The following is a 24,927-nucleotide window of genomic DNA, read 5'->3' as shown; positions in this document are numbered from 1 at the left end:
TGGTCAGCATGGTCAAATGCTTAATCAATTTTAAATTAACATTCTTTGAAAGTGCTTAACTGTAGCTGCTGCTTAATGAAACATGATTCAGTAAATGCATTAATCCGATAACTAATCTGTAATTTGTCAGCATGACCTAAATGTTTCTATAACAGTATATTTGCTTTAATTATACATGAAACATTGACTTCTCAGAAACCTTGGTATTTATTATCCCTTGCCAGATAAAACAAGTGACTGTATATCTTATATTACAGTACAACTTGTGCATGTATCAAAGTTCATAAGAATCTGGCCCTGAACACTGGTTCCTTTGTATACTTAATTATATTTTATGCAAAATAGTCATGCTAAAAGTTTATGCAGCTGGAAGGATGATGACAAAAAGCTAAATATGCTACTGAGGATTGTAAAAGTACAAGGGTGAAAAAGTTTGCTCCACAAGGCAGTAATTTGAAGTGTCTGTTATCTTTGTTTCATCTGTTTAACAGGTTTTGTTTTAGAAAACAACATGAAAGAGGTTTCAGATATTATTCTCTATCGGCAGTTAAAAACAAAATGTGGATTATGTATCAAATGTAAGGCTCAAAAAAAGGATGACACTAGTTTATTGTCAAAAGTGTACACGTCCAAAGGTACTGTGGGTAGGGCTCCTCCTCTGTGTCTCTGCTTTTTAGAGTTTCCAGAATTGTGTCCCATCACCTGCATTAACTTTGGTCCAACATCAGTGTACTTGGAAGCCAAAGAGCAATTATTTGCCTCTACAGAAATTGGTGGTACCCTCTTCAGTCTGACCCCCATTAATGAGTTATAATATTCCCCTTTGCAGAATGTCGATGACACAACAGATAATGCTGTCCATACATTGTATGGTTGATACACAAAAATAAAGATAGGTGAATCACTGTACATGGTTACTGCATCCTTAGAGCATGCAAAAAACACAAAGATGCAGGTGGAATGGTTGTTCTTTACTGAGCAATTATTATCTGCCTTTTTCATAAAAACAAATTAGTGACTCATCTTAAGGAGAATCCTTACTAATAAACATCAAAGTGATTGGTCAGATTCCTTTCTCTGGCATGTTTATATTGTTAGTCATGACCAGAATATTGACTAGTAGCAATGTATTGATTACAGTAGTCACCTACCAATTCACTTGTAGAAACTCACTCAAATGATTACCTTTCCATCCCAAAGAAACCAGGCAACCACAAGTGAGAGTAGCATTGAGTGAGTCATTGTTTCAGCTCCCACAGATGTCATCTTGTCTGGCATAATGGAATATAATATTACATGACTGTATGCAACTTTTGTTATAAGGAATTATGAAAAAAATCACAATGTTCAGATATATCATTCCCCTTATAAACATGAAAATTTATATGGCAGCTACCTAGAGTTCTCACCCTTATTCTGGCTAGCACTGGGCAATTCAGTGCAGAACTGCAATGATATTTTCCACTGCATTTTAAATAAAGTAGTATAGCTGCACAAGAGATATGTTAGAGCCACGGACATGCCCAAATACTGAAACAGTGGCAACAGAAAGAAATTACAGGTTCATAGATATATACTAGGCTAATGCGCACCAGGGCCTTTATGAGCCTAGCCATGCAACCCAATCCAGTTGTGTCCCTATGATTTATGGACATCTATTAGGAGGGAGTATGTTAGTTAAGAAGTTTCTAAAGGTTATGTGGGGGGTATGTCATTTTGGGCAGATCAAGGGTGAACTTTCGATTTCCCATGTATTGGTCAAGGTTATGCTTAAATAGAGTTAGGGATGGATTCTGCTTCACACAGATACAGAGCCTGTTCCAGAGCATGGGGATTCTCTGAGACACATATCTGTCTTGCCAACATGTCCTATTTATGTCACAAGCAAAATTTACATCCTTGGATTGAGTGGTTCTGATTCTGCTCATTTTGCGGATGTGCAAAAGGTCCATCCGAGCTGGATCCAAGGACGTTTTCTATGTCAAACATAGAGCACCTGTAAGTAACCTATAGGAGACCAAGTATAGAGATAAGCTTTATAGTGGTCTATATAGGACAATGTCATCAGTGGTCTGTCTCCTAAGCTTCATAGCAGAAATCTGACCAAGGAAAATTTATGGAAATGAAACTAGATGAAATATGCCATGCTAGCCAATTAAAAGTCTTACCATTTAGAGCAACACCATTTTGCTAACAAAATACTTCATTTTTATTGCATGTTCCTTATTTTAGTGACAACACGGTGAACTTCAATTTGGCAAACTCTTCAGTGAGCCTGTCACAAAGTCTGTGTGAACAATAACATAAGTAACTTCAGTGCACCATCTTATCACATACCTACTGCCTTTACTCTTCATATATTTTCTTCTGATTTACTGTACAAGCATCTCAATAACTGATGAGTTGATTCAGACAATTTCCCCTAAGAATCTGTCAAGATTCAAGATTCAATATTCTTTTAATATTCAAGATACAGGCTACAAGCTCAAGACCTATGTGGGCCATTTAAGAGTTTGCTTAATTAATGGCACAGAGGTAAATACATAATTTTAAAACTTAACATCAGTTAATTTTTTAAAGGCTTCTAATGTCTCGGCACTGCATATTTTCTGTGGTAAAGAGTTCCATAGTCTATCAGCCCTTTGGTGGAAAAATGAGCATTTAATTAATGTTTTGGAATGGAATAAATCAGCCATTAAATTCTTATTCCTTGTGTTTACGTTATGATTTGTAAAATGAGCACCAGGAGGGATGCCATAATCTCATCCTTAAGAAATATAAAGGTTAAAATCAATTCTCTTGTTAATAGTCTATACACTATAGAGTATAGAGAAAGGTGTTCTGTAGTCTTCTTTAGTATGTAATTCCCATGACTCATGTAACTTGCCTAGTATTCTCATCATGCTCCACCCTTGGCTAAGTCCTTACTCTAACCCTGCCTGTAACTTCCTACAACTAAAACTTTTTTTAGTTAAACTCATTTGTGTCCTTTTTTCTGCTCTATCACCCGACCCCCCCCCCCCTTAGCAGCTCTTACCTAACTCTTGTCGTCAGCCATATCTCCTAATGTCTTGGAAAACATATTGTGTATTGTATATCTAAACATCAATCTAGTAAATAATTTTTAGCTATATTTATATATATATATATATATATATATATATATATATATATATATATATATATATATATATATATTTGGATCTACTTTACCTTACCGACACCACACTTCACCGACACACAAAACACCGAACCCTAATGACCGAAACCACACAACACCGACAATTCACAAATCCGGACACAATTACACCGACACAAACATCGTAAACTACACATCATACACAATCACATATCCACTAACCCTAACCCAAACCCTAACCCTAAGGTCCAACACTACCGCACAGTTACCCTACCTGCACCCTAACCCTAACTCACTTAACCCACCCCTACACCTAAAGACTGTCACTATCGCACACTTAACCTACCTGCACCCTAACCCTAACTCACTTAACCCACCCCAAAACAAAATGCCCATCACTATCGCACACTCACCCTACCTGCACCCTAACCCTAACTCACTTAACCCACCCCAAAACAAAATGCCCATCACTATCACACACTCACCCTACCCGCACTCCAATAAGTCACTTAACCCGTCCCTAAACTAAACTCCGTCACTATCACACACTTACCTTACCCGAACCCTACCTCCCTACCTCCGACACTACCACACACTCACCTATCCCACACCCTAACCCAAAATCCCACAACAACGCACACTTACCTGACCGCTCCTAACTCCGTCACTATTGCACACTTACCGAGATGTGCTCACACGTTACCCTTGTCGCTCTGTCCGCTGTCGGCACATCACCTTTTCGGTAAACTTACCTGTCGGTCATTTCATCTCTCTCTTCCGCGTGTCGGTCAACTGAGATTTCGGTAAGTTAAAGTAGACCCATATATATACATACACACATACACACTTTACTAATTTTTTTGTATGTTCATGTTTCTGTAACATATTCTTTCAAATGCATGTACATTATCTGTCTAACTTGTAAATATGTGGATCTTCTTCTCCCCAAATCTTCACTGAAAAGTGTCATCTTTTTGTCCATTTGTATTATCCCAGTAACTAATGCAATAAATAAATAAATAAATAAATAGGTCCAGGTTTCTTTTGGTGTAACTCCTTGATCATACAACATGACCCACAGTATTCAATAATAGGCCATATGTTCAGAATAAATAAGGGAACCAGGACGTTTTTGTCTCTGCTGGTCATAGGTTCATAGGTTCATAGGTGTGTACTAGGCTAATGGCCCTGGAGCCTTTACAAGCCTAGCTCATAGGATTACCCTGGCATTGTGCCACCCAACCTTAGTTCCTAGTGCCTCTGTTCAGTAGAGCCACTGGAGTGATCCCCAGGGTGAATTTTCTATTTTCCATCCACTCTTCAAGATTTTCTCTTCAAGAGGGCCAGTGAGGTGCTCTGCTTGACATGCATGAGAAGTCTATTCCATAGCATGGGCAGTCTCTGGGTTATGAACCTGTCCATCCAGCTTGTTCTGTTGATTGTGGTAATGAGGTTGAGGTCTCTGGAGCATGTGGTGTGGAGACATTGGGATTTCTTTAGATGTAGCATTTCTAACAGAGCTGGGTCAGACATGGCTTTGTAAGTCAAGCAGAGATCACCTCTAAGTAGGCGATATGAGACAGAGAATAGTTGGAGTTTTTTGAGTCTGTCCATATAGGACAAATGTTTAAGGCCTAGGATCCTCTTTGTGAGGTACTTTTGTGGCCTGTCCAGTTGTTGCAGGTGTCTAATGAGGTACATGCTAAATGGGGCATTGTACTTGATGATTGGCCTAATGAGGGAAAAATAGAGGGATATAATGACCTCTTTCTTCCTGGATGCAAAACCCTTAGTAATGAGATGTGCCACATAGGAGGACTTCCTGACCACAGTGGCAATGTGGTGGTGAAAAGAGAGGTTGTTGTCAACCTGTGTTCCCAGATCTCTTATAACACCTTCTGTGTTCAGTGGACTACCATCAATGTAGTAATTCAAGGGAACTGTGTTTTTCCCAAAGGGGATGAAGACACATTTTTGGCATTGAGCTTAAGGCCATAGTTCTGGTCTCATTGAGGCCTTTCTGTAGGATATCAACATCACCTGGGGAGTTAATAATAGCTCCCAACTTGCAATCATCTGTGAACTTTGTCAGCCAGAGTCCCTTCGTGTTGGCCTGGACTTCAGAGAAGTAAATACCAAACAGGAGAAGACCCAGGACTGACCACTCCACTCTGTGACTCAGGACTGACTGGTCAGCAGTCTGACTTTTTACTTTACTTTTTACACTGTGGGTTCTATCCAGCAGCCCACCTAGTGCCACCTAGTGATATATGCCTAGATGCCTAGTTTTTTCTTTTTCTTTTTCTATGATGAATGGGAATAAGGGCCTTGGCCATGGCCAAATCAAGGTAACCTGTATGAACCTGATCACAGCTCCACAGACTGACTGACTGAAGTCTTCCAAGTTGAGCAGCAGGCATAATCTACCCCTTCACAGAAACTGTGCAGAGATTCAGAGTTTTTGATTCCCTATATCCTTGTATCTACCCACATTAGGCAATATCCACCCATCCACTGACCTAAATGTTCAGGGATTGGATTGGGAACTTATTATGTGGGCAGTGAATTAACTTTTAACCAATATATGTCTACTACTGTAAGAATGTCCTTCTACATAACACAGCTTATAAACAAATGTATTGTGTCTAGATCTAGGTTGCCCTACTCTGTCAGACACATGCAACAACTGGAACAGCCACAGAGAGACCTAATTAAAATGATCCCACTAGGTATCCTACAGTCTTCCTGTGTGTCTGCTGTGTAACCTCCTGACACATATGCATATGAGTTTTTTTACTGAGTCAGCTCAAAATCAAATGGCATTAGAAATACTCAGTCTAGGAGTCTAGGGATCTTCTGTAGCATCAATAGAATGGTTTGGTTTTGGAGGGACAAGTATGGAGAGTAGATACTGCTGGAACAAACTCTCCATCTATATAAAGCAAAATTCATCCTTGTGCATATTCAAGTACAACTTAGATCTATGGATGGAAAACAGAAACTTTACACCAGGACTGCCACCTTCTTGATATCATCTCCAAATTTGCTAAGTAAAGACTGATTCACCTGTCATTATCAAGGAAGCAAATTATTGGCTATTCCCTTCAGGAAAAAAATGTTAAGACCATCAGGTACTGCTGCTGACTTGGTCTTAGTGGCCTTCAATGCCCTAGTAACTTTTGATTCTCTCATTCCAAGCCTGATCACCTGGCAAGTGGAGAACAAGCAGTGGGTTGGAAAAATGCCATCCTTACATTCATGCATGTGGATCACGGAGTATCTAAACAATCAAATGCACAGGCCAATGATTAACTTTTTATCCACTGCCTGATCCATGTGTTATTTTTCCTTCTAAAACAGATTTTTTTTTTTGTTTTGTTTTATTTTTGAATTAACTATTGAGGATAAGAGAGGGCATGACAAATACAAAACCTCTCATCACTCTGTTTAAAACACTTATAATTAGTTTTCCTGCTATACTTGTTTATTTGCAAAGATTGGTTCTAGTTGCAGACTTTCTAGGAGTTTTTTGCATGAGTTATCTGAGCTCATCATTAGGCTGGTCAGTATGCTTATCCAGTCACCAAGGTTATGCATATGGCATTTCAGTTTAAAAAACAAATTTGGTTAAGATTAATGGAAAATTTGAATAATTTCTCTCCAAGGAATCTCTTGATTTTTTTTCAGATGTCATTCAGTGTGTTGCATGTTTCCAAATGATTATAACACCATTCCTAAACACTCAGAAACTCGATATAAATGATTTTTTTTAGTTTAGTGGTATGAGGTTATTAAGGTTAATCATTTAACTGCAGGCATAACAATACAATTAAACACTGACCTCATTGTTGTCATATGCTATTCTGGTATTCACAGTTTTTATATATAAAATTCTTCTCATTTAAGTGATGTGTAGAAACATGGTTTTACTCTAGTCATTTCACTATGACAGTCACCTTTACTGATTACTTCTTAAAATCTGGAAGATGACTTAAGTTCGGAGAAAAAGATCCAGCAGACCAAAAACAAAAGGTATAGAGACATTTGAATATCATTCTAGAATATCTGATGCACTCAATAGTGTCGCCCATTCCCACAAGTCCTAATTAAGAGGTTAAGAATCATATGGTTATGAATATAAAATATTTAAATATTATAAGTATTGAGCTTTTTCTCCAGAATTAAAACATTCAAGTTTCTGTCTCTAGTTATTAATATAAGACATTTAAATATTATAAGTATTAAAAAAATTCTCCCCAGAATTAGGACATTTATAGATTTTTTGTCATCAGTTATAAATATAAGAGATTTAAAGATTAGGAGTATCAAAAACATTCTTCACAGATTTACTTTTTTATCAGTTTCTGGCTTTAGTTTGAGAGGTTGTCTCTTGTTAAAATTAGAGGAGTTCATTTTAAGCTTCTGTTTTTGAATGAAAACATCATCTCCTTGAAATAATGGTGGGTATTAATGATTAAAACAGGGTTTCTGTGAAGCCAGTGTGAGCTCTTTGGTATTGCGTCCTTTACAAAAGGGAAGAATTTTATAACAGCTTTTTTCCTTGACATTTTGCCACTGGTTTCTTTAATTCCTAGTAAACTTAAAACTGTCTGTAATAGCTGGTTAGTGTATGATAAAATATTTAATGAACCAAAGTACTTTTGACAGAGTGGCTTTCCCTTTAGCTATGAGTATTATAAGTGACAGTATCATATTAGACGTTAAAGCATTTCTTGAAATTTATCCTGACTCAACTGATATTAATTTAAAGTGTACAAATAGCAGGCTAACCATCTTGCTTAACAGCATAAGCTCTCTAAATGATAAAGCCAGTGAATCAGAAACTAGCCACATACTTGAGAGAAATAGCTACAACAACAACATCATTCAGGCATGACAGTCCACTGATTAACATATCAAAGTTTTACTGTTACCATGATCCCATATCCTTGTACATTGGAGAAGTGGGTCACAGTTTACAACAAAGATTATATGAAGTCACCCTTACTGTTAATTTTATTTTTCATTTTATTATTTATTTTTTATTTTATTTGAAATTATTTACCAGCGTAGAGCTCTGATTTCAAAGGACCAATTTCAGTCTCATCCTGGAAACTTTGATTTTGCTGAAATCTTAGAGGTGAATCTTACTATGTGTACAAGAACCACGTAATAGATGATGACATACTGCTTTACTCAGAATGAGAATATTGTTTTTAATATTGTTTTCTGTCCAACTGTTTAGTACAGTTTATTTTAGTGTTAGGTGATATTAACTATCCAAATATTGATTGGAATGTATCTACATTATATAGACAATCAGCCTGATTATGTTTTCCTTCATTCTCGCAGTACAGCTATATTCAGAAAGTTATTTTGCCAGCTAGGGTTGAAACTATACTGAATATTATAGTTTTTCCATACAGTTTAAGAAATGTAAGAAATCAAGATATTTTGACAACAGTGTCTCTGATTCATCCTTGTTGTTTTGGGGGATGATCCATTTTTAATACAATTCTTATTTTGTAAAATCAAATCTTTAGCACTATCTATAATATAATTAATAGTCACATTAGGGAACAGAATTCAAGACATTTATGACATAAGATAGGTACCTTCTAGACTCCAATTTATTAGACAATTTATAGTTTAACTGTTTTGGAAAACACCATGCTGGTGCAACAGCAAAATACAGAACTTACATGAAAGGAAGGAACATCACTGTAAGATATATAAAATGGGTTTAACATAGCGAGACAGCTTTAAAAAAGGCAACGGAGATTCTCTGTTGCTTTTTTAAAGCTGTCTCGCTATGGTAAACCCATTTAACATAGCAAAACAGTTTGTAAAAAGCAATGGAAATCTTGCTTTCTCCATTGCTTTTGCCCACAGCTCTGATGTACTGCGTGCATGCGCAGTACATCAGAACTGCCACAGAATACCAGACAGCTGCAGAAGGGCAGCAAGGAGTCATTATACAATGCCATTATTTAAGAAAAGTAATTTTTTTTTTCTTAAATAATGTCATTATAATAGCAATAACCCACTTCTGGATGTGGGTAATGCTGGATTTACCCATGGTTGGCTTTGTTTGGCCACTCGGGCTTCGCCCTTGTGACCAAACCACACCAACCGTGGGTAAATCCAGCATTACCCACACCCAGGAGTGGGTTATTGCTATATTCTACAATATTCAACCATGTCCAGTTTTCTACTTCCTCACCTTCACTTAAGAAAGCCACCAATTATGGTAAACCATGGCATGTACAATTGCTTTTTAAGAAATATCAAGTTACCCTAATGTACTCTTTTCTTAGCATAAAAAAATAAGCAAGACAGTGACAGCAGACCCAAGAGAATACATAATGGACATTGATTTGGCTACTTTCTTTGGCAGCTTTGGTGAAGCCTTTTTGTACCTCATACTTCTAACTTGGTTTTAGATGGCTACACTCTTCTCATGCCCCAACATTTATTTTAATTCAAGCAGCCTTTGCTAATGTTAAGAACAGTTCTAGCACAGTTGCTGATATCACTCCTGGGGTGTCCTTAAAAGTACTTTATGTTTCTTTATTTGATTCTTTTACATCTATTTAAGTCCTTTGCTAAAAAGTTGTGTCTTACATACTTGGAAGGTGATCTTATGTATTTCTTTTCACAAGTAATTATAGACCTATTAATCCCATTCATTCATTGATAATGGATTGAAATTCATACTTCTGAAACTTTTTCAAAGTAGTAGAAGTATCCAGTCATCCTTTGCAATTTAGATTTACTAAAAGTTGATTATATTTTATATATGCTAATTACATTGATGCACTTGATCAGGGCTATCAGTGAACATTTTCAGTACTAGTTCTCAGCAAGGAATTATCTATGGGTCTAAGTCTCTAAGAGATAAGCCATATATTATTTACTGGAATACACACTGACTTTTGGAAAAATAGTTTTCTATATGACTACATAACATCAAGTCCCCTTTTATGTAAGATTGTACTTGACATTCTACAAGGGTTAGTTTCAGGCTCACTGTTATTTAATATTTCTATAACCTCTTATTTGGGCAACAGTGATATCTAATACACCAAGTCTGCTTATGACATGAAAACTGATTTGATTTTGACTTATTCTGAACAATATATACCATTCAGAGATATAGTTTGCTGATGATCCAGTATCTGTCTGCCTGGGATGACATGGTCGACAGGCCTTGATGCTTTGCCAGAGTTGGCCTTCACTTGGTCACCAATGGGTTTCCTGATCCTGGCCTAGGCTCTCATCTCCCCCATTGTGCCTTTTTTAGGCAATTTCCCCAAGATAAACCTTCCAACTTAAAAGAGCTGACTAAAAGCAAATTGAAGGTCATGCTGCTTAACGCTAGGAGCCTTAACCTGAAAATGGACTCACTGGAGGCCCTCCTTCACTGGAAGATGCTGATGTCTGTGCGGTCATAGAAACTTGGTTCAGGGCTGTGGAGAGCACCCCTGCCTTACCAGGCTATACCTCATTGCACACATTCCGACCCCAAAATGAGGTCGGGAAGACTAAGGGTGGTGGAGTCTCTATCTTCATGAAGGACAGTCACACCTGCAGTCTGGTTTGCCAGCATAACGCACTGGAACTACTCCAGGTGCAGCTGACAGTTGGCAAGACACCCATCCAAGTTATAGCTAGCTATAGACCCCCCTCCATGACTCAGGACACCCACTCCTTTTACCTGGATTTACTTGACTCCATCAAGGTACCCACTAACACAATGATCCTTAGTGACTTCAACTACCCCACCATAGACTGGGTGAACTATTCTTGCACTAATGCACTCTCTCAACAATTCCTCAACTTCATTAATTCTAACACACTAGACCAGCTCGTATCATCCCCCACAAGGGGAAATAACATTCTGGACTTGGTTCTTACCAACATGGGTGACCGATGCACCACTCCCATAGTATGTTCTTCCCTGGTGAGATCAGATCATTGGACTGTCTCATTTGAAGTTTCTGTCCCACTCAACCCCTCCCCAGCCATAATCAAGCTAAAAACTTCTCAAAAGCTGACTACAACCTCCTAAGGGAGGGTATCTGTGGTTTCACACCACTGCCCCCCTGAGAGGATGCAGACAACCATGCTGAACAATACGCCAATGCAGTATACAAGCATCTGTACAACTGCATGGAGTCAGCCATACCCAATAGAACTAAAACCTGCTCCTCAAGGAAACACAAACCTGTTTGGTGGACATCCTCTATCAACAGGCTTTACAACAAAAGGAAGAAACTGTTGTCCAGGGGTAAAAGGGAACAAATTCCAAATTGGGAAAACTCCCTCCTTAGCCTCAACAAATTAGCCTCCATAACAAAGGGAAACGATAAAGTTTTCTTCAGTTACATCAGGAACCTCCATGGCAAAGCTCAGGTTTGCTCCGAATTAGTACTTAACAGGATCGCTTACACTGATCCTGTTGAATTAGCCAACCTGCTAGCAGATAGGTTTAGTGCAAACTTCACCTCCATGTACCCTAAAAGGCCCTTTCAACATCTGTGATACTTGTCCCGCACCTCACATCTCTGTAGATCAAGTGTTAGAGGCCCTATCCAAGGCAAAGAACACAGCTTCCTTGGGACCTGATAGTATCCCACGATGTATTCTGTGCCATCTCCAGCAAGAACTGGCTTTGCCATTGAGTACCCTATTCAACCCCAGCCTAAGTACTGGCTTCATTCCAGCAGAGTGGAGAACTGTCATTGTCATCCCCTTGCACAAAGGTAGTGCCACTACTAACCCTGGAAACTATTACCCAATTAGCTTGACAAGTCTGATCTGTAAAGCCATGGAGCATATTATTATGGATCTCATAAACAAGGACATAAGTAATCTCCAAGCACTTGAACCCACCCATTTTGGATTCGTCAAGGGCAGATTTTGCCTGTTGAACCTGGATGACTTCTTTGAGACTGTCACCAATGCCCTGGATGAGGGAAAGTCAGTACATACAGCTTACCTTGACCTGGCCATGGCCTTTGATACAATCCCCCACTTTGGCATCATCGAAAAGCTAACATAACTTGGCATAAATCCCTATCTCATCAGGTGGATGGCCAACTGGCTTACCAACAGGACACTCAAAGTCAAAATAGGCACCTCTGGTAGCAGACCTGTAACTAGTGGAGTCCCCCAGGGATCTGTCCTGTTTGGCATATATTTCTCAGAGCTCCAGGAAAAGACAAAAGGCCTGTGGATGACCAAGTCTGCAGACGACTGCAAGTTGGGTGCTGTCATTGACTCCCCAAATTATGTTAATATACTGCATGAAGGTCTCACAGCAACTAATGACTGGTGCAAAAGTCATGGCCTCAAGCTAAATGCAAAAAAAATGTATCATCATACTATTCAGCAAAAACATGACCCCTGTTGATTACCACATCAACAGCAACCCCCTAAGTGCACAACCACTGTGAGAGATCTGAACATTCAGGTTGATAACAACCTCACATTCGACCATCATGTAGCGGCAGTGGTCAGAAAAGCCTTTTACTTGGTTCATCTCATAAGTAAAGGGATTGCATCCAGAAAAAAGGAGGTTAATACCTCTTTATACTCCTCCCTCATTAGATCAATAATTGAGTATAACCCCCCCCCCCCGTTTGTAATGTACCTCTCCAAACATCTGCACCAATGGGAAAGGCCACTGAAATACCTCACAAAGAGAATCCATGGCCTCCAACACCTGTCCTATGTGGTCAGGCTCAAATCACTATCACTATCACTTTACTTGGTATCGTACACATTGCTCAGGGGTGACCTGTGTCGTGCCTACAAGGCAGTCTCGGACCCTGCCCTACTAGAGATGCCCATATCCGTAAGTCTAACTCCTCACACACTACCCGCCCAAAAGGCCTGAATCTAATATGCAACATCAACAAAACCTGCTGGAGAGACAGGTTTGTCTGTCAGAGGCTGCCTCATCTTTGGAATAGACTTCCCATACATGTCAAACAGAGCACCTCGCTGACCCTCTTCAAGTGCAACCTTGATGAGTGGATGGGAAACCACAGATTTGTCCTAGGGGTTCCACCTGTGTCCCTCACTGACAGGGGCGACAGGTGGTGACTGAGGTTTCTTTTTGGGGATAAACTTTTGGCTAGGCTTGAAAGGGCCCCAGGACCATTAGCCTAGTAACCTCCTATGATCCTATGACATGAAAACTGTCTTGATACTGGCTTGTTCTGAAGAATGTATAATATTCAGAAATATTTAAATAATTTGCGTTTGCCATCTATTGAAAATAATAGAGCTTTCAATGCCAATACAATTGTATAATGTATTTCTTTAAAAAATAACTATGCCCATTTCATCTCAGTGAGAATACTATTGGTACTATGGAATATTATAAGACTCTGGGAAGATTAACAAGCAATAGGTTTGCTTTTGAAAATGACATCTCTCATATTATCAGGATATGATAATTAGTAGTTCAAATACTAACAGAAATGATTTAATTGAGAAAAGCAGCCATTTTCCTCCATCTTGTTTTCCATTGTTAATCCTATTATTTAGTACCCCCCCCCTCCTTTTTGCATGCATTCTGCCCATGAAATTCAAACTTTTAGAAGGATAACCTTTTCTACTCAAAGAATTTATGACCTTGTGTCACCTGACTGTATTAAAGATTGATTTAATTAATATGCTTAAAACTCTCAATAATGGTGAACATTTTATTCAGATGAGTTTCATTTTTTAATTATTAGGTAAAATACTGTAAGCTATGAAAGATTTCTTACTTGGAACCTGTTCATTCAAGTCTCAAGGCAGAATTATTCCCATTAGATAGGTGCTTTACGTTGCAGACCCTCTTATATATTAAGAACTCTGTAAAATAATTTATGAGTAAATTATGTAAAAAGCAGGGGCATAGTGAGGTAGTGGGTAGCACTGTCACTTCATAGTAAGAGGTTCTCTGTTCAGTTCTCACCTGAGGTGCCATCTGTGTGGAATCTGCATGTCCTCCTTGTGATCATGTTAGTTTTCTATGATTGCTGCAGTTTATCTGTAGCGCAGAGAGACAGCTCTTACAAAACAAGTAAAGGAGGAATTTGAACAGCAAGTTAGTGAAACAGGATATGCTGCTGTATATTGAGCAGTGCTTTGACAACATGGGAATCATCAATATTTTGTTTGATTTCCATATTTTGTCAAGACCTATCCATGGAACAGAGTGAAACTGCAGAATAGTAATAGTAATGAAGTTATTCTTTGTTCCTGATGTTGTGCAATCCCAGAGGTAGCATATTTAAAGATAGGTGTTGGGGTGCTGGGTGGAGGGGCTTGCCCCCTTTCAAAAATAGTGTTTTTGTAGTTTTTCTTGCAACCAATGTGTGATGTTTACTTCTTAAATGTAATTTAGTTCCATTGTGAGTTTGTGCATTGTTTAGTCATGAAGCTGGGGAAGCCACTGCAAAGAAAATAATTTTGGGATTGTGCTGAGGACATCAGAAGGCATTGAGGGGCAGAGGTGATTACATGACTGGCAAACACTGACCATACTGCCATGAGGTTCACAATAAAGAAAAAAAAGTTGAGCTATGATACTAAATCATTAGTGTGGGACTTCAAGGAGTAGATTGTGATACAACAGATGGGATGGTAAGGCTCAATGTTAAGAAATGGTGGGCAGATAAAAAGGGTGTCTGGACTTTGGGAAGTCATTCAAATGAGAATGTGGTGGAGAGACATCAAAGAAGAAGAAAGTCCAAAACAATTAGGGGCCAGGTGCTGTCCAGGAGTAATTTAACTGTGGTGCTTAAAGTAAATGAAAATGCATACTGAACATTGAAAATAAAGAAAAAGCAAACCAGATAATCAGAGAGAAACTAAGGACAAATGGTCAAGAGTTCAGATATAGAGATGTGTCCAAAGAAATCAGGCATTCAAAGATCTTCTTCAGCTATATGGGGGAAATGATTAGCAAAGGAAACAATGACCTATTTAAAGAGGAGGAAGTGTGTAAAGGACAATGAAAACATGAAGCGATTCTACATGATTACATTGTGTTTGTTTACTTGAAAGGTGGTGTAGAGTGGGTACTCCATAGGAAGGCTAGAGGGATAATGAGGGCTACACAGACTGGCACACAATGCAGCAGACTATGGAAAAATTGCCGAAGGAGATCAGGGCACTTACACATTACAAATCTTAGAAAAGCCCCTTGGATCTCAAAAAACTGGCACGAGTGGTGACAGATCTTAAAGTACTGTTCAGCAGCACATTAACTGAGACAGTGATTTCCAGGAATCAGATATGTACAGGCAGATCCAGTCCAACATTTATTTATTCATTTATTTGTATTTGTTTACTGGGAAAGTCCAACTGGGAATTAAAACCACATTTCAGAAGTGGCCCGGGGAGAAAAGCTGCATGGGTTACATATACAAAGTTATGATGGCAATGTGCAAAATATCTATTAAGGCAAAATCATTTATAAGCTTATAACAGAGACCTATCAAGAGTTAAACAATTAATTAATTGAACTGTGCAATGTACATATGTTTTATCAAAAATATACATACACAGTTTTTATGGTTGCACTGTACAATATCCATACTTTAAAGGAAATGTTTATACAAAGACAGTTTTGAAAATAATTAGGCAATCAGGTAGTAAGGGGGTAATGTTAAGTGGGTGCCCAGGTTGGGCTAATAGTTGTATGTATGTCATTTATGTAATTCATACTTGGAGGGTCACTGAAACCACAGTCAAATTCATTGAATGTGTGCATAGGCCAATAAATGTGATTCTGATTCTGATTCTAATACAAGTGTGAAAGAGTTTAGGCAGAGAGACAGCGAGTGTGAGAGATAAAGTGATATATTGTCATGTAGTGGAAAGGAGAACCTTGAATTATGTATGTATCCATCCATTCATCCATCCATCCATCCATCCATCCATCCACCCATCCTCAAGCCGTTTTTCCCATTTTTGTACATGGGGTCGGGGTGTCACTTCAACGGTGACAATTATCTTGAGCCACGGTATGCATGTATATATTTATTTATTTTTGTTTACCGGTGGTAGTGCACTGATCAGTATTGACCACTTTTAGGCTCAGCCTGAGTGAAATACAAAACATTTCACAAACAAAAAATATAGAAATGTAAGCAGTAATAGAGTAGTTCAGACTAATCACATAGAAAAATAACTGTGTATATACATTCTAATGAGGAAGCATAGTGCAATGCACAATCAAACAGAGTGTAATGCACAGTATACACATTAGTTTCTAAATCAGCTCAATCTTTAGTGAATCTCAAGAGAGAATGGAAGAGCTGGCTTGGAAAGAAAATAGGTTAGGCGATATGTCAGTTGAAATAGGAGCATTTAGCTTGAAGAAGTACTTTTTGAGTTTCTTTCTGTATTTGGAATAAATGTTAATTTCCTTAATGTCACTGGGGAGAGCTTGCTAAAGAGTAGCACGTGCAGTACTATGGAGTTTGGTTCTAGGCATAATGATCGTGTAGATTGTCAGTAGTGTCTCAGGTTGTATGAAGACATTTTTTTTCTTGAAGTCTAACTGTAAGGGAAGTAAACATGTGGAGTTGGAGTAGTTTGTAGAGTTGGGATCCTAAAAGTAGGTTAGATATTTATTTTATGGGTAGCCATTTGGCTTTTTCCTAGGGTGATAAAGTGATGCTCACAGAGAGTTGAGTTTGAAATGAATTGGTAGATGCTGTTACAGACAGTCTGGAATGTGGCAGTGTTTTTTTTTACGGCAAAAGCAAATATTTGGGAGCCTGTATTCAAGATGAGGAAAGAGAACTCCTTTGCCAATGGCTGCTCTGGCTGGTTCTTGTCTCAAAACAGGAGGGGAGATTAGTGTGAGATAACACAGAGATGAATCTCTGTGATTGATGGGGTAGTGAGGAATACATAGTGGAAGATATCCAGAGAGGGGTATTTAGTGTTCAGAGAGATTTGTTTGGGATAAGAAGTAGATGACCACACTGAGAAGGCTAGTGATATATTAGAGAGCATTCTGATGGTGGTTAGTTTAGTAGAAGTGAGTCTGCACAAGACGTTTGCCGCATTTAATGGTAGCAGTTTGCTGTTGTGTGGGGAAAGGTGGAAGAAGGACTAGCTAACCAGTGGTTCAGAGCAATGACATTGTCATTATTGGTTCAGAGCAGTGACATTGTTATTAGTGCTTCAGAGTAGTGACATCATCATTAGTGCTTCAAAGTATTGACATCATTAGTGCTTCAGAGTAGTGACATCGTCATTAGTGCTTCAGTGTAGTGACATTGTCATTAGTGCTTCAGAGTAGTGACATCGTCATTAGTGCTTCAGAGTAGTGACATCATTAGTGCTTCAGAGCAGTGACATTGTCATTAGTGCTTCAGAGTAGTGACATCATCATTAGTGCTTCAGAGTAGTGACATCATTAGTGTTTCAGAGTAGTGACATCATCATTAGTGCTTCAGAGTAGTGACATTGTCATTAGTCAAGAAGGAGTGATTTTTCATCCTATTTGAAGGGTTTTGTGCATTTACTTGGTGGGGGAAGGTTTGGAGGGAGTTCCACTGTTTTGCTATGTGGCAGTTTATTTATTATTTATTTTATTTACTATTAGCTAAGCAGGCTGTTAGACTGGTTCAAAGACTCTTTGCAGCCACAATATGGGCTCAGAGGCAATAAATAACACAAGTAAACTTAAATTATTTATTTTATTTATTATTTGTTTACTGGGAAAGTCCAACTTGCAACAAAGCCAATTTTCAGCAGAGGCCTGGAAAGAAATGCTCCAGCTGCATATCTTTCTAATATGGGAGGAAATTGGAGCACCTGAAGGAAACCCACATGAATGCAGGGAGGACATGCAGATTCTGCACAGAAGATACCCCAGCCGAGACTCGAACCAGAGAACCTCTTGCTGTGAGGTGACAAAAATTATATATTTCATATATAATAGATTGCTTTAGTGAGTCCCTGTAAGAATTGTGCAAGGGTGTCACATTTAATAGAATTTTATCAGATGAATGAAGAGTATGACAAGAGACATACCAGTGCAGTGGACTGTTGAAAGAGGGACAGTCTTGTGGATTGTGGAAGCTATTTTAACTTTTTAAAATTAGTTTAGTTTTAAGAAGTTGGGTATGTCAAGCCAATTTTGTCATTTGAGGGCTATGTAGTAGTGTATTCTGTTAGGAAGGCTGATGCCAAACTTTGCAATCTTGTACAATTGCTCAAAATTTGTGAGTTGTATTGATTATAGATTGGCAAAAATTGCTAAAGCACATGCCAGGGGGGTGGGATAAGATAGTATCAGCAGTGGCCTTCCATACTTGATCAGACCAAAAATTTTTGGATAGCTAAACAATGCCTAACTTTTGGTTAGTCTTCTTGGTTACTTGGTGGATGTGTAGATCAAATTTTAGGTGTTCATCAGTAGTTATTGCAAGCAGACTAGCTCAATTAATATTCCATCTGGTGATTGAAAGATAAGTTGGTTGAGCAGGGTTTATAATGGTTTAGGTGTGAGTAGCATAAGTTTTGCTTTTGGGGAGATTTAGTTCTAGGCTAGAGTCCAGAAGCCAGTGACTTTTTCAGGTTCAGGCATAGAGGAAGCTGAACAGATGATGGTGGAGTCATCTGCATTCTGGATTTGAGTGGAGTTGGTTAGTGTAGTGGGTAGACTTTAGATAAATAGTAGGCCAAGCACAGATCACTGGGGGCACCAACTGGGAAGGGGGGATGTGTAAGAGGCTTGTTACCATTTTACACTCTGAGTTTTATGGTGAAGGTAATATTTGAACCATATGACAGCTTTGTCTGATAAGCCTATCTTGGAGGGTCTATGAAGGAGAAGGGGGTGTGAGACAGTATCAAAATCTTTAGAGAGGTCAAGGAATACTGAGGTGTTGATTGTTGGTGAGTGCGGTCCCTGTTGCATAAAACTGAATAGAAAGTTCAAGGGAAGATGACTTTGACCATTTGGTAACAGTGGAGTAACTTGAGATATTAGGAATATGGGGGATGATAGTAAGGTCTTAGAAGGTGATGGAAACTGGTATAATAAAGTTGTATAGTGATAGCAGAGTTGGATCGGGTGAGAAAGGGGATATTAGTATTTGTAGATTTAGTTTGTAAGGATGTGATGATATGAGGTAGTGCCATCTGTGCCAGGAAGAGTAGGGAAGTGCATGTGTAACATATGCCAGCCTAGCTAGCTGGAGTTTTGTAAAGAATTTTATGTCATTTGACTATCACACTGATTTGTGCAGATGCTTGTGTTAAAAATGTATTTGTAAAGTTGCTTGTGTTAAAAATGCAGCAACAGTAGGCCCTGCTGGACAGAAAAGATATATGCATGTATGTCAGACAGTATTATTGTAATTGATTAATGGCATATGTTTTAACAGAGAATTCTGGAAGGGAAGAGGTTAATCTCAGTCTAACTCATTTTGAAAACTAGGTTGAAAATGAAATGGGTTGGTTTCAGCGATAAAGATTTTATCTTACAGGTCTGATTGCAGTGAGAGAAAAAATGTCAGGGGAAACCAGGACTAGGAATCTAGTCCTTAGGGGTGAACTAGTTGCTGCCCTGGAAGCGTGGAAGTTTTTGAAATTGTTTTATTGCTTTCAGATGCTGTAACAGATCTTAGCAAAGCTCTGTGTGTGTATTGTACCAGAGTCAGGTGACTAAATGCAATCTCATTCTATAACCTGCACTCAAATGATTCTTTAGCCATTAGTGAAAGATATGATGGAACTCTCGCAGCAGCACTTTGTTTTTTGAAACTTGACAGGAAAGATCTCTCACAGATATCTTGTACAACATCACACCTCATCTTGCCTTGCTGTAGTAAGCAACTCAACATTCATCATCTTGCCTTTCTGTAGTAAGTCACTTAACTAGGGAACAGTAATTCTTTAGTCAGTCAGGAAAATATAGTGAGATTAGTTAAGTATTGTTTTTCTGCATCTATGTGAATATATCCAACTGTGTTATTTTTTATATCTACTTTGACCGAAACCCTGGTGTTTATTGTAACTAGATATTCAGTATTCTCATGTTTTCTATTTTATTTATTATTAAATATTTCTATATCTTTCATTGTAGCTGATATTTTAGAGAATACTTCTAACATCTTAAGAATACTTATGCTTAAATATTTTAGTGACACTGTGGCTGCTCCTGAAAGCCTTGCTGCATTGGTCAAGCTCTACCATTTGTATTAGTATTAATCTTACTTAGTGTAATTGGGTGCCCTTGTAAAAGCCTTAGAGTAGCTTATAGTCTGGGCAGAGAGGGGCACAGCTGGTAAATGTGTGCCAGCCTTTTCCAAGTGCGTATGTGTGTATGTGAAAATCAAATATCCAAGTGTGTGTGTGTGTGTCAGCTACTTGGAACAGGGACACAGAGCTCCAAAGTGGTCAGTGTGGAGTCTTGTTTGGGGCCTGGAGAGAGAGAGAGAGAGAGAGAGAGAGAGAGAGACAGTCCAGCCCCAGGTCTGGAGTGTGCTTCTTGTATGCTGTTAAGGAAAATTGTGCTTGGTGCAGAGAGCTGAATCTGATAATACTATGTGTATCCATTTTTGTTCCTAGTGACCATCCTTCACTGGTGTCAGTGATAAGGATAGAGGCTCCGTGATTACTGGCCCGGAATAGAGACTGTCATGAAGGGTAAAATATATCGGGTGATATGATAGTTTGGTAGCACAGTAGGAATGAGAGGAAGGAGTGCTGTAAGGGCTGGGACTACCTTTTATTTGGGTTAGAATTTCAGATGTAATTGACATGAGTGGGATGGCAAGTATATTGGTGATGTGACAAGTGTGTGGTTAAGAACCACCAGTGGAAGGGAATGGGCTAATAGAATAGGAAAAGAAGGGAAGAGTTAAATAATTACTATGTGGAAATGGTAGAAAGTGATGTCAAAGGAGGAGGTGAAGGATGTAATAGGAATTTTATTCAGAATGAAGAAAACACCACAGAAGCTGTACTTTCTTAGATATGGCCTACAAGGAGATAAAAGGAGGAGCTGACAACAGAAGAAGTAAGAATAGCACTAAGGAAAATGTCAGGGAAAGAAGCAGGCTCTGATGAGGTCAAAGCAGATATGATAAAGATGTTGGGTGAGATAGGGGAAGAATGGCTCCTAAGGGTACTCATAACAGTATGTAGAGAAAGTGTCTCTCAGATGACTGAAGAATAGGGATACTATTGCCAGTATTCAAGAAAAAAGAGGACATTCACAACTGTAGGCAGTATAGAGGTATCAAACTCCTATCACACTGCATGAAAGTTCTGTGATTGATAAATGAATATGCAGAGTTGTAGAAAGTAAGCTGGGAGATGAGCACTTCAGATTTGAATCAAGATTTGGCACAGCTGATCCAACATTTGCAGTGAGACAGATACTTGAAGCTACAAATGAGGAAATATTCCAACTGACATGGAGAAGGCATATGACAAGGTCCCAAGAAAGCAGATTTGGTTAGTCCTACAGTGTTTCATAGTCCCAGAAACATTGGTACAGTTAGTGCAGGCTGTGAACCAGGATCCAATGACTCAAGTACAAACAGTGTTCAATCTCACAGAAGGGTACCCGATGAGAGTGGGTACATATCAGAGTTCAGAGTCCACTGCTGTTCATACTGGTGATGGATTACATTAGCAAACAGGTCAGAGGGGACAGATCAACGTAGTTGCTGTATAGCAATGATGTGGCATTATAGCAGACTCTGAGCAAGAACTTCAGCAAAGGATAGAGGAATACAAGGCAAAACCTAAGCCACATGGGATGAAACTGAGTGCTGATAAGACAGTTGTAATGGCATGAAATGGTGGAAATCAGAAGAAGCTGAGAATTGAGCTAGAAGAAAAATGGTGGAATATGTTAATAGCTTCAAGTATCTGGGAGGGGTGGTTGAAGAGAAGTAAAGTCTGAATGAGGAGTTCAAAAGTAAAATCAGAGGGGCTGCAGCCAATTGGCAGAGTGTGTCAGGGAATGCCAAAGAAGATGAAAAGTAATGTGTACAACACAGTGCTGCGACCAATACTACTATATGGTATAAAAACCTGGGCAGTAACGTCAGAGCAGTTGAGGAAGCTAGAGGTGATGGAGATGAAATGCCTGAGATGGGTGGTAGGATGCACATTATGCAACAGATGAAGAAATGAGGAAATAAGAGCAGAAGCCAAAGTAACTCCAATTTCAGAGAAATTCAAAGAGAACCAGTTACAGTGGTTTAGGTACATGTGCAGAAAAGCAGAAGACAATCTGGTGAAGAAGATTTAAGAGAGACAGGAGGAAGGCAAGAGGAAATGAGGGTGCCCTGCAAAGAGATGGATTGATTGTGTGAGAGAAGACCTGTGACAATCCATGTGAAAGAAGGTAGGAGAGTGGCACTGAATAGAGAGAGATGGTGACAGGTGACCTGACACCCCGACCCCATGTAGAAAATGGGAAAAAGGGGGTTGATGATGATTAAGATTTAGAGGGAACAAAAAAGAATCTCCAGGAATTACAGGCTGCTGTGTCTGACTGTATAACTGGGAAAGTCATAGAAAATTTACTGAGGGAAGAGATCCTGCCAGATGAACCTTATTACGTTTTATGACTTGGTAACCAATGAGTTGGATACAACGAATCTGCAAGCTGTTTATTCCAGCCCATATAAAACATTGACTTCTAGGCAGATCAAGAGGGTTAAAATGGTCAGGTGGGTAAATCACTGGCTGAAAGGAAGACAACAAAAAATATAACAGTAGTGGTTTTCCACACAGAGTCTTTTGTGACTTGAACACTTTAATGAGTTCATGTATGTGATGCTGGATATGTAGAAATTGATTAACTTCATCACTCATAACCCAAGGACAAGTGCAACAGTGTATGATAGGAAAACTTGCTTAACCAGGTACTTATAAATGCTAGCAGTATGACCTCAAATGTGACTAAAATTCAGTGGCGATAAATACAATTCCTGTACATGAAGAGCAAAAATCTAAATGCAGTATACAAGCTGTAGGACTTTTAACTTAAAAAATGAGCAGAAAAATTACTTAGAGTTATAATTATAACTGGTATAAATCACCTTGTAAAAGCAATAGAATATACGTGAAATCCAACAGGATGTTGGGCCATATCTCCAAGGGTAAGGACTCAAGAGATAAGGAAGTAATTATGTCACAGTACACATCCCTGTCAACAGCGCAGTTGGAATTCTATATACACATCAAATGACCTTACAGAGAGCAAGAAGTGAAATTCCTATACAGTATGCAGAAGAAGGTGAACAGGAAGGTGAAGGATATATGAAGGCAGACTGGTCAGGGTGGAAATGAGCACCTTAGAGAAATGAAGTGAAAAGACAGACATGATTTGGATCCACATGGCTATTCATTGAATGCTGTAGTTGAAATGGAAGGGATGGGAAAGGGTAGACAGGAGCACACTCAGAGCAGGGGAAACAAATGCATGTTACACATGAGGAGATATTACTTAGGACAAAGGACAGAACTCAAGCGAGATGAACTCCTGGAATAAATTGTGTAGGTGAAATCAGTGCTGGTATTTAACTGACAATGAGATCAATAAAGTAACAAGGACAGTAAATGAGAAGGGTCTGCATGTGAACAACTAGGCAAACTAGGATAATACACCATTGGCTTTATTGGCATAATAAGTGATATTATATATAGCCCTGTTTTATACTTAAAATGCAGTGCCTTCTTTCATGAGAATGACAGTGTAAGCCATTTACAAGCCTTCCACTGTGTTACATGACCTGGTAGAGCAGCAGGTTTTATTAGGATATGTTGCTCCTCTGGATATGTGCTGAACACTTTATGTCATAGCAACTGTTATTACCAGTGTTAGAACCATAAGAACTGGATACTTAGATAATGTGTGTTTGATTTTAACAAAGCAAGATGTAGTATGTTGATATCAATGATTTTAAAACACAGTCTAAGTTGAGATCCTTGTATACCTCTCTTTTCTGAGAAAACACACATTGATTAAATACTAAGAAGCGAACAACAAGTAAAGTATATAATTTGTCCATTGTAGTGTTTCATTATTTCTTTTTAATTAACCAGGATCACTTAATCATATATTTCATTGATAAAATTGTCAATAATTCATGCAGGTTTACTTCTTTTATCAACCAGGCATGCTTACATATTTGTGGAACCTTCCCTTTTCTCTTCATTCTTGTTTATTATAGTGCATATTTTCATTATTAATACACATCTATAACACACCACAAATATTGAATTCAATCATAATATTATGTCAAACTTCACATTCACATTCAATCATAGAAGTAGATGATGATGTGACATAAGTGCAGATACAACCTTTGTTATATGTAAGTGGGTCAGTATCTTAAGATGACAATATGAGTATTAATTCATATGCATGATTTTTTCTCATCTCCTTTACCTAATTTAACAATGACTCAAGAGATGTGAAAAGAGAAAATAAAACCTAGGAGGAAAGAAAATCTGCCTAGTGCATAAAGTCTAGATGAAATGGGTAGAGATGTACAACATTTGGTAAATATAATCATATTATCAAATTCTCCACAATAATTTGATTCTTGAATGCAGTAGCAACAAACCATGTTTTATAAATGTCATGATGCATTAATGACTTGTGAAGTCATGACGTGTTAATAAATTAAATATGTCATAAAACTATTTCAAAATTAAACACACGTGAAACTGTTGGAAGTTATTTTTCTAAAATATGATTGCCATGATTAAATTTTATCAAGTAGGTTCAGTAA

The 24,927-nt window shown here is 38.4% G+C and overlaps 1 protein-coding gene across 1 annotated transcript in view; it reads left to right on the top strand.

The window, feature by feature from the left end:
- LOC122805490 (ras and Rab interactor 2-like) overlaps positions 1-24,927 on the top strand; it is a 1,218,761-nt gene that overhangs the window by 1,190,197 nt on the left and 3,637 nt on the right. The window lies entirely within an intron of this gene.

This window comes from Protopterus annectens, chromosome 6.part1 (genome assembly GCF_019279795.1).
Source record: "Protopterus annectens isolate FY-2018-M chromosome 6.part1, PAN1.0, whole genome shotgun sequence".
NCBI lineage: Eukaryota > Metazoa > Chordata > Ceratodontiformes > Protopteridae > Protopterus > Protopterus annectens.
The sequence above is the reverse complement of the archived record's forward strand: the minus strand, read 5'-3'. Positions and strand labels throughout refer to the sequence as shown.